The sequence below is a fragment of the Callithrix jacchus genome, chromosome 5 (assembly GCF_049354715.1).
Source record: "Callithrix jacchus isolate 240 chromosome 5, calJac240_pri, whole genome shotgun sequence".
NCBI classification, from domain to species: Eukaryota; Metazoa; Chordata; class Mammalia; order Primates; family Cebidae; genus Callithrix; species Callithrix jacchus.
In genome coordinates, this window is record NC_133506.1 from 129,082,742 (window position 1) to 129,094,528 (window position 11,787).

An 11,787-nucleotide genomic window follows, 5' to 3' on the forward strand; every position below is an offset into this window, starting at 1 on the left:
TTTCAGATACATAACAAGTCATTTATTACTATAAATATGCCCTGGGCAATGTTTGGGACATACTTATGCTGCAGCAGTTTTGTTGTTGATCTGAAATTCAAACTCAGCTGAGTGTCCTGTGTTTTATTTTACAACATACTTTATTTTACAACTGCCTGCAGTCTCATGGCGATCACCCAAAGGGTCCATTAACAGGCCTCTTTTTTCCAGCAGAACTAGGCTGTTCACAGTGCTGGTAGCACCATATACCATGCACTCCATGGGGAAGAGAAGAAAGCCTGGCCACTGGAGGGTGGTCTTTGCCCTTAAAAGACCCCTAACTAGGAAGACTCAAATCAGCCATTACAATTCCACGTAACAGAATATGACAGGCACACGAAGACGCAACATCCACATGGCACTGCCCATCAACTCATCCTCCAAAACATCATAGCTCTTCCTGCATGCTGCAATAGCCATAAAATGATACCATGTCTTGGATCCACTTCAAAATATGATGGAAGAGAGAAGTGGATGGAGTAGACGTTAAACAAAATTGGCCCTGAATTAACCATTGCTAGGCTGGAAGCAGTGACTCACACCTGTAATCCCAGCACTTTGGGAGGACAAGGAGGGTAGATTGTTTGAGTCCAGGAGTTTGAGACCAGCCTGAGCAACAAAGCAAGATCTTGTTGCTATAAAAAGCTAAAAAAAAAAAAAAGCAGTGGGGCAAGGTAGCAGGTGGTAGCTGGGCCTGTAGTCCCAGCTACTTGGGAGGCTGAGCAGGGAGGATCACTTGAGCCCAGGAATTTGAGGCTGCAGTGAGCTGTAATGGTGCCACTGCACTCCAGCGAAAGACTCTGTCTCTTGATAACAAAAGGCCAGGTGCCGTGGCTCATGCCTATAATCCCAGCACTTAGAGAGGCTGAGGTGGTGGATAACCTGAGGTCAGAAGTTCAAGTCTAGCCTGGCCAACATGGTGAAACCCTGTCTCTACTAATAATACAAAAAAATTAGGTGGGCATGGTGACACACGCCTGTAATCTCAACTACTCGGGAGGCTGAGGCAGGAGAATCACTTGAACCCGGGAAGCCGACGTTGTAGTGAGCCCAAATCACACCATTAAACTCCAGCCTAGGCAACAAGAGTGAAACTCTGTCTCAAATAAATAAATAAAATTAACCATTGCTGAACCTGGGGACTGGGCACATAGAGGTTCATTAAATGTTTCTGTTTCTACTTTTTTGAGATGGAGTCTCGCTCTGTCACCCAGGCCGAAGTGCAGTGGTGTGATTTCGGCTACTGCAACCTCCACCTCCTGGGTTCAAGTGATTCTTCTGCCTCAGCCTCCCGAGTAGCTGGGATTATAAGCGCATGCCACCACGCCTAGCTAATTTTTTGTATTTTTATTAGAGACGGGATTTTGCCATGTTGACCAGGCTGGTCTCAAACTCCTAAACTCAGGCAATCCACCCGCCTCCGCCTCCCAAAGTGCTAGGATTACAGGCATGAGACACCGTGCCCGGCCACCTGAATTCTTTATAATGAAAAATAAACAGAAACGTTGACAACAATCCACAAAGTGCCTCTCTTGCCCAATCCTTTCTCTCCTTTCTCATTGCTGCTGTGAGGATTCAGCCTCCCCCTCCCTGATCTAGGTCGTGCTAGTCACCTCCGTCCACTCCATCCTGTCTAGCCTGTTCCATGCACCACTGCCAAGATCAGCCTGCCTAAAGCACAGGACGTCACTTTCCTGCTCAAAAAGTTCTAATAGCTCCCCAGTGCCTTTGGCATAAAGTTCAAACGCTTCAGCCTGGAATTCGAGCTTTCCTGTGGCATGATTCCAACTAAACGTTCTCAAGTCTGTCTCCCAGCGTTCTCTTCCCTGTACCCTCCAGCCAAGCCAGGCTGCACAGCTCGCTATCCTCCACACAGCCTTCGCACCCTGCTACGGATACCTTCCCTTATGCCATTTCTACTGAACTGCCCTTAGCCTCCCCAGTCTAAGCCCCACCATCCTGCAAGACTCAGGTTTAATGCAATCTCCTCTGACAACACATCTGCAGGAAATAGAAAAGTTCCTTTTTCTAAAGTTTCCTTTCTTGTTACAGAGTAACAAGTGCTAATAACTCTTTATTAACAAAGTTATTACAGTGCTAATAACTCTTTGTTAAGCCCTATCCTATGTAGCTGTCAGACATGCCATGCTTACAGGCATGTAGTACAGTCTATGTCCTTGTACTTTAACCAAGATATCTGTGCTGGACGTGCTCACAGATATGTCCCAGCTCTCCACTGCTTTTACCTGTTTAGAGAAGTTTTAAGTTATTAGCCAATCGGGTTTCAATTTAGATTATGAGGTCTAGCTCCAGCCAACGGAGATCAGACATAACAGTAAGAACAACCCCAAATGCGTAAGGGATACATTTGTCTGTTTTCCTTTATTCATTGTACTCTTGCGGCAAAATGGCTACGGAGCGAGCGTACCCTTCCTGCAGTCCAGGAATTAAAAATCGCATTGCTGAAAGATACTTTGTCTCAGTGCTAATTTTTCTTTGGGCACTGAGCATCTATTTCCAACATCTATTTCCATCACCTATTTCCATCACCATCTGACCTCATCACCCACTTGTCCCAGCCCTAGTTACAAATCGAGTGTCTATCCTCTAAGGTTCCACAGAACTCCATCTGGATTTCAAGGTACTTGCCTTTTTCTATCTGATTCTGTAGAATCTTCACAGCTATATTCCGCACACAGATCAGGATGGGACTCAAGTTTCTCACTGAGCTCCCTTCCCCATCCCAGCCAGCATAGCACCTCATATTCCAGCATGTCCTCATAAGATGCTTGCATGCAATGTGTAGGTAAACTTGATGTGGAGAAGGGAAAGTGGGGACGCAACTAACATTTGTTGAATGCCCGGCCTGGGCCACTTTACCTTGACATCATCTTCTTACATAAAACTCACAATTCTCAGGGGACGGTATCATTATCCCCATTCTACAGATAAGAAAATTGAGGTTCAGGAAAGCTCTGGAGTGACCCAAGGTTCATGGGGCACTGTGGGATGCCAAGGCCAGCTGACTCCTGCCATGGTGCCCTTCCTACATGGGGCACTCAGGTCTCACAGGATGAGACCCAGAACCACCTTGATCAGCATTTCTGCATCTCGCTTTCTTTAAACCACACCAAGCCCATAAATGGGAGGGGCAATAACCCCCATGAGGGAAATCTTACCCTTTTCCATTTTTCTCAATAAATCCCCACACACATGCCCACTCCGCAAACATGCAAACTGCCCTTTTCACACACTCCCTTACAGTAAAAAGTGCCAGAGTGTTGGCCAGAAGATAAATGTTTATTGGGCCAGGTGCAGTGGCTCACGCCTGTAATCCCAGCACTTTGGGAGGTTGAGGCGGGCGGATCATGGGGTCAGGAGTTCAAGACAAGCCTGGCCAACATAGTGGAGGAGGGCGCCTGTAAGCCAAGCTACTGGGGAGGCTGAGGCATGAGAATCACTTGAACCTGAGAAACAGAAGGTGCAGTGAGCTAAAATTGTGCCACTACACTCCAGCCTGGGGACAGAACAGGACTCTGTCTCAAAAAAACAAAACTGTAACTGTAACAGTAAAAGAGATTTGACCTAACCAACTCCATCTTGCCTCTAACCTCCCAGCTGTTCTTGTTCATTCCTAGACATAGGCTGAACTCACTTTGGGAGGAATTTAGTTTGTGGTTTAAAACAAAGATAACAGCCCTTGCCCAAAACAAGCCTCCTTCTTGCCTGGGCATTAGACGGATTTTGTAGGACTAACAAATTAGCCACAAGATTAGAAATTATACCTGGGCACGGTGGCTCATGCCTGTAATCCCAGCACTTTGGGAAGTCAAGGCAGGCAGATAACCTGAGATCAGGCGTTCAAGACCAGCCTGGCCAACATGGTGAAACCCCATCTCTACTAAAAACACAAAAATTAGCTGGGCATGCTGGCTCACACCTGTAATCTCAGCTGAAAAATGAGGAGAAGGCTGAAAAATGATAATCTCTTGAACCCAGGAGGTGGAGGCTGCAGTGAGCCAAGATCGCATCAGTGCACTCCAGCCTGGGTAACAGAGTAAGTCACTGTCTCAAAAAAAAAAAAAAAAAGAAAGAAAGAAATGATGGTTTAGGGGTCATGCAACTGGAGGCTACAAGATTCTGACCCTCCCTCAGCTGCTCCTAAAATCAGCGCTTGAGATATTTTGCAGACGCTGGACTTGATGCATCAGCTGGCACCACCCAGATGGATAAACTGGCCCATCTGATCTTGGGGCCTCTACCCAGGAACTGACTCCATTCAGGAAGACAGCTTCAACTCCCTGTGATTTCATCTCCAAACCAACCAATCAGCATTCTTAACTCACTGGCCTTCCCCATTCACCAAATTATCCTTAAAAACTCTGATCCCAGCGAGGCACGATGGCTCACACCTGTAATCTCAGCATCTTGGGAGGCTGAGGTGGGCAAATCACCGGAGGTCAGGACTTAGAGACCAGCCTGGACAACATGGCAAAACCGCGTCTCTACTAAAAATACAAAAATTAGCTGGGCGTGGTGGCGCGTGCCTATAATCTCAGCTACTTGGGAACCTGAGGCAGGAGAATTGCTTGGATCTGGGAGGCAGAGGTTGTAGTGAAACTCTGATCCCAAAATGCTCTGGGAGACTGATTTGAGTAATAATAAACTCCAGTGGCAGGGTGCTTTGCAGGCAGTGAGAACTGCTTGCCACACACCGAAGGACTCTGACTGATGCCAATCATCAGGAAAGGAACCACAGGACAAGATGGTGGATGGCCTTTTCCAGAGCAGTCGCTGTAGCTTGATCTGGCTATGTGCCATGCTGGCACCTCCTCCTGGAAGACTGCAGTGGGACAGGGCAGGGCACAGCCTCCTTTGCATGAATTACTATTTCTCTATTGCAATTCCCCTCTCTTGATAAATTGGTTCTTTCTAGGGAGTGGCAAGGTGAACCCATTGGGCAGTTACACTCTCAGCTTCATCCTGAGTCTGGGAATAAATAACACAGGGCTCCCTCCAGGTTACTGTGATCTGGAATGATGCCTCCAACGCCCTGCCTAGCATACATCCAGGCTCACTTGAATGGTGATTACCCATCAGCCCTCTTCTTCCTTCACTTATTCATTTTTCATGGACTCAGTTGACCTTTCTTCAGCCCCTACCCTGTGCCATGCAGTTTGCTAGAGCCAGGTGGGTACAGGGAAGCCAACTTAGCAAATGCAGCTCTGTCTCACCTGCCCTCACTTGCCTGCCATTTTTTCCCCGTGCTGGAGGCTGACCACAGACACAGCATGAGGACGGACTCTGAGCCTGGAGCAGCCTGTTCCTTCCTTCTGCAGAGTGTGGATAATAAACCCAGCGGGAACTGGCTCTCAGATCTGCTGATGGGCTCCTAACAGCGACAGTAATAGGCAGTTTATAGACATGCTATAGAAATGTAAGGGGGTTCCTATTGTTGTTTGCTCAGGGGATTGTTAAAATTACCCTCCGCCCATCTATCCAGAATTCATCCCCTTCCCTCCACAGTTGCTACCTGTGTTCAAACAGCTGTGCTTCAACATCCGGCCCTGACCACCTGATAAATGTTCCTCGTACCTCCTCTGCCCTCCAAACAGTCCCCGCTCTTCACAGCAGCCAAAGTGATCTTTTAAAGACAAAAATAGGCCAGGCGCGGTGGCTCATGCCTGTAATTCCAGCACTTTCGGAGGCCAAGGCAGGAGGATCTTGAGGTCAGAAGATCAAGACCATCCTGGCCAACATGGCGAAACCCCATCTCTACTAAAAACACAAAAATTAGCTAGGCGTGGTGGCATGTGCCTGTAATCCCAGCTACTCGTCTGAGGCAGAAGAATTGCTTGAACCCAGGAGGCAGAGGTGTGGTAAGCCAAGAACTCACCATTGCACTCTAGCCTGGGCAACAAGAGCAAAACTCCACCTCAAAAAAAAAAGAAGAAGAAGTCAGTCTGTCACATAAGGGGTTTTTTGGACAGAGGTTCTCTCTGTTGCCCAGACTGGAGTACAGTGGCACAGTCTCACCTCACTGAAGCCTCCGTCTCCCAGGTTCAAGTGATTCTCCTGCTTCAGCCTCCTGAGTAACTGGGATTATGAGCGCCTGTCAGCATACCTGGATAATTTTGGTATTTCTAGTAGAGATGGGGTTTCACCATGTTGGCCAGGCTGGTCTTGAACTCCTGACCTCAAGTAATCTGCCCACCTTGGCCTCCCAAAGTGCTGGGATTATAGGTAGGAGCCACTGCACCAGCCTCTGAACAGGAGATTCTAACCAGCCTCTTACATAAGCACCATCCAGAGCAGCCAACAGCCTCTTGGTACCACTTTTCTGAGCCTAGTACAAGGAAATGCTGCCTAGAGGGCTAGAAGGAGAAACCAAGTTGGCCATCCGGTCCTTCCTTACCTTTGTCTAATGTTTGAATCCAAACCTGCCCCATATATGCTTGAGGAAGGCACCACAGTAAAGGTTTCACTGACTTTATACAGATCCACTGTTGGGATCAAAGTTTCCGATTTTGTGACTGAATTTTTATTTTATTTTTTTTTTAATTTTTTTGAGACAGTCTCACTCGGTTGCCCAGGCTGGAGTGCAGTGGTACAATCTCCACTTGCTGCAACCTCCACCTCTCGAGTTCAAGTGATCCTCCTGCCTCAGCCTCCCGAGTAGCTGGGATTACAGGTGCGCGCCACCACACCCAGTTAATTTTTGTATTTTTAGTACAAACAGGGTTTTGCCATGCTGGCCAGGCTGGTTTTGAACTCCTGACTTCAGGTGATCCACCTGCCTCGGCCTCCCAAAGTGCTGGGATTACAGGTGTGAGCCACCATGCCCTGCCTTGTGACAGTTATTTAAAACGCAAAACCAAGCTTGCTTGACTGCCAGTTTAATACGATACCCAATTATTAGACAAAACAAAACACCACTGAGAGAACAGGAACATCTCAACTCTGTCCCTGAGATGATAATAGGCATAAATCAGTTTTTCTCATTTTTGTACATTTTTTACTTCAAATCATTCTTCTGGCATCCCATAATAAGCAATTCTGTGGAGGCCATTTTGACAGGCTTACAAAGGGAAATTGCTGAACAATGAAGTTCTATTTTGAGCCTATTATTTCACAGTTGCATTGATCACATAAATGAACTGTTCATTCATTCAGTCACTCAGCAGATGTTTACCGCATGCTCACAGTGTCAGAGGCACATCTGGGCTACTGGGTACACACCAGGAGGCGAGGAAGATGCAACCATGGCCTCACAATGCTTCCAGTCTAGAAGCTTTGGGCACTGGATCAATCGTGCATTATAAACTAAGGCTTATTATCAATGCTGCTGTGTTATTGAACTGCCTCTTTCCTTTTCTTATTCCCCGTAAAACATCCATGCCTTCCACTGCTGGAAGCCAGTGAGTCACTCTAGCTAGTGAGGACAAATCAACAGGAGGGAACAATTGGTCACGAGTTTCAGCATAGCCGAGCCCAGGGCTGTCACCTGCAAGGAGGTTGCTGGGGGCAGAGAGTGTTCCTGATGGAGAGGAGACCAGGTTACATATCAGTGTAAACACTGCTGATAAATTGTCCAGCGATCTCAGAAGAAGAGGACTCAGATCTAAGGTCTGCATACTTGTGATTTATTCCCCATTCTAAAGTAATATTCATTTTCCTACCTAAAATTCTTACTTTTTTTATTTTCTTAAAGAAGACCTTCAAATTGTATGAGTCTCAGAATCCACAAAACCTGGATGTGTCCTGGGTGGATGTTTAGAAATTTAAGCAGAAAAACAAATAACTTCCTCCGCTGGGCAGAACCATACGTCTCCCTTCCCCTAAAGACGTCCATGTCCTAATCCCTGAAACCTGTGAAAATGTCACCTTACAGGGCAAAAGGGTCTTTGCTGATGTGATTGAGCATCTGGAGACAGGAGATCATCCTGGATTATCTGGGTGGGCCCACATAATCAGCCACAAGGGTCCTTATAAGAAAAAAGAGGGCCAGGCGCGGTAGCTTAAGTGCCCTAGCACTTTGGGAGGCTGAGAGCACTTGAGGCCAGGACTTCGGGGCCAGCCTGGGCAACAGGGCAATACCCACCTCTACTAAAAATAGAAAAAATTAGCTGGGCGGGGTAGCATGCACCTGTAGTTTCAGGTGCTTGGGAGGCTGAGGCACAAGAATCACTTGAACCTGGGAGGTAGAGGTTGTAGTGAGCCGAGATCACACCACTGCACTCCAGCCTGGGTAACACAGCGAGACTCTATCTCAAAAAACAAAGAAAAAAAAAAGAAAAAGAGGGAGGCATCAGAGTCAGACTAAGAGGAGGTGATTCAACAACAAGGGAAGCAGAAGTTGGAGTGATGCGGCCAAGAGCCAAGGAATGTGGGCTGGACAAGACAAAGAAACAGACTCTGTCCTAAAGCCGCCAGAAGGAATGCAGCCTTGGGACACCCCGATGTTTAGGACCTCTGACCTCCAGAACTACGTAAGATAATAAATTTGTATTGTTTTAAGCTACGACGTTCGGGGTCAGTTGTTACAGCAGTCATGAAAAGCTAACGCATCTCCTTTCGGCTGGAAGCATCTAATGTCACAGACACCCTTCTCTGGCGATGTTGTGAACCACCAGATCCATACTGGGTCCTCATTCACTGTCATGACTAAGCAGGACCAACTACATAATTGGCAGGACCTGTGCAAAATGAGAATGGGAAGCTCCTGGTTCAAAGAGCAGGGGGAAGATATGCCATTAAAGGAACTAGAACGTAAAGCCTTTTCCTTTCTTCTATATCCTTCCCCTGACAATGTGGAGACTCCACTGTTTCATCCGACTTTGCTTACAAAACACAAGTTCAAACATAAAGTTATTAGCAAACTCAAGACAAGACAGCAGAGCATTAAACAAGCCCAGTTCCTTCTCCACATGGGGCCCTGTGGGACTGCACAAGCCACAGGCTCATGAAGCCCATCACATCCCTGGGCTGATGGGTAGGCCCAGACTGAAGGCCACAATGTCAAAACGGGAAAATCAGCCAGGGTTGATTATTCATTAAAAAAAATAAATAAAAGCCCACAGAGAGCTTCAGAAGTAGAAGTTTCTAGATGGAGAGAAAGCAAAATGCAAAATGTGCAATACCCACAGCCAGAGCTGGAAGTCCTGATCTAAGCCAGTCCAGGGAGGGGAGCAGCAGAAAACCCCAGAAGCCTGGAACTGGGGATTGGACATCCTGCCAGGGGGAGCCTGGAATTTAGGAAGGAGAAATTTCAGTTCCCAGAGGAAATGAGAAGCTAGGTGAGAAAAGAAAGCAAGACCATCTTCTCAGCAATCAGAAACTAGTGGACCAGTATCTGGGGTCTCAAAGCTCTCGGGCGTGAGGATTGGTTAAAAATTGTTTTAAAATGGGCCAGACATGGTGGCTCGCACCAGTATTCCCAGAGCTTTAAGAGGCCGAGATGGGAGGACTGCTTGAAGTCAGAAGCTCAGGATCAGCCTGGGCAAAATACTGAGACCCCATCTCTACAAAATATTTAAAAAATTACCCTGGTGTGGTGGTGCACACCTGCAGTTCAAGCTACAAGAGAGGCAGAGAGAGGATCACCTGAGCCCAAAAGATAGAGGTTTCAGTGAGCTATGATCACGCCTCTGCACTCCAGCCTGGGCGATAGAGTGAAACCTTGTCTTAAAAATACATACATACATGCATACATACATACATACATACATACATTTATTTATTTATTTATTTTGGAGATGGAGTCTCACTCTGTCGCCCAGGATAGAGTGTAGTGGCGTGACCTTGGCTCACTGCAACCTGCACCTCCCCGGTTCAAGCGATTCTCCTCCCTCAGCCTCCCGAGTAGCTGGGACTACAGGCACATGCCACCACGCCTGGCTGTATTTTTAATATAGACAGGATTTCATCATGTTGGCCAGGCTGTCTCAAATTCCTGACCTCAAGTGATCTTCCCCACAAAGTGCTGAGATTACAGGCGTGAGCCACTGCACCCAGCCAAATAAATTTCATTAAAAAAAAAAAGGAATTAAAAATAGATATTGGCTCAAAAGGAAAAAACTGTACAAATCTAAATATAATATTTAACTAAATTTCTATAAAACATTGTTAAGTGTTGACTTTGGTATTCATAAAAATTTAATTACATTCTCATTGTTGGTTGCTGGGTCATTAAAAAGAGAAAAAAAAATTTAATTACATTTGAAAAGCAATCTAAGGCTTAGCTTTTCTGACTTCGAGAGAATTCCTATGTATGCACAATGATGGCCAAGAAATCGCAGTCAATCGTAAATCAAAAATGCTTAGGGCCAAATGCTTTCAAAAGCAAAATTATAAAAATCTTTCTGATTCCTTTATAAGGAATAAAATAATGTGGAATGTGGGACCATTTTAGTATGTTTGTTGCAATATGGGATGAGTCTCTCAAAAAGCAGTTCTTTAGAGGTCTACACAGATGCTAAAAGGCCCCAGGGAACGGAGAAAGAGCCAATTCCAAGAAGCTTAATTCCACTCTCAGAGTGGGGGCAATAACAAAATTCATCTCATGTGAATTCGCCGAGGCTCACGGAGGGAAGGCTGATGATAGGGTCAGGGAAGGCGGGGTGAGCCTTCCAGGGAGGAGGGTGGTCTCTTGCTGTTGTTACCATCACACCAGGGGATAAGAACAGCCAGCCAGGAGCCTTCAGAGGATGGGATGGGGAGGAGAACTCCTGGAGAAGAGTGAAGAGCACCTCCCATAAATGCAGAGGAGAACAAGGTAGGACCTGGTCCCTCAGCTGTCCCCAGTTGACAGAGACCCCAAGGTTCTCCAGATCCCATCAGACAGATCTGGATGGGAACAAGGCTGGGGCTGGAAATGTATGGCAGCTGTACAAGGTCACCCGAGAAGTCCTGCATAGGGACTGAATAGCGGCCCCCAAAAGAGACATTCAAATGCCAATCCCTGCGCCAGCGAATGTAACGTTGTATTCATAAAAGGCTTTGCAGATGTAATTAAAAATCATGAGATGGGGCCAGGTGCGGTGGCTCACCTGTAATCCCAGCCCTTTGGGAGGCTGAGGTGGGCAGATCACTTGAGTTCAAGACCAGCCTCACCAACATAGTAAAACCCCGTCTCTACTAAAAATACAAAAATCTGCCAGGAATGGTGGTGCACACCTGTAGTCACAGCTACTCAGGAGACTGAGGCAGGAGAATCGCTTGAATATGGGAGGCGGAAGTTGCAGTGAGCTGAGATTATACCACTGTACTCCAGCCTGGGTGACAGAGCAAGACACAGTCTTAAAAAAAAAAAAAAAATCTCTGTCTGGGATCATCCTGGATTAACCAGGTAACTCCTAAATTCAATGACATATGTGCTTGCAAGAGACCAAAGGGGAGAAATCAGGGTCACAGAGAAGAAGAAAAGGACATCAGAACACAGAAATGGAGATTGGAGTGAAGCAGCCTCAAGCCAAGGAATGCCTGGAGCCACCAGAAGCCGGAAGAGGGAAGGAGAAAAGGAAGGATTCTCCCCTGGAGCCTCCAGAGAGAGCATGACCCTGACAACACCTTGACGTTAGACTTCTGGCCTCCGAAGCTGTAAGACAATAAATTTCTGTAGCTTTGAGTCACCCAGTTTGTGGTGTTTTGTAGTAGTTTGTGTGGGTTTTTTTGTTTGTTTTTAAGACTGAGCCTCTGTTGCCCAGCCTGGAATGTTCGGCTCACTGCAACCTTCGACTTCTGGGTTCA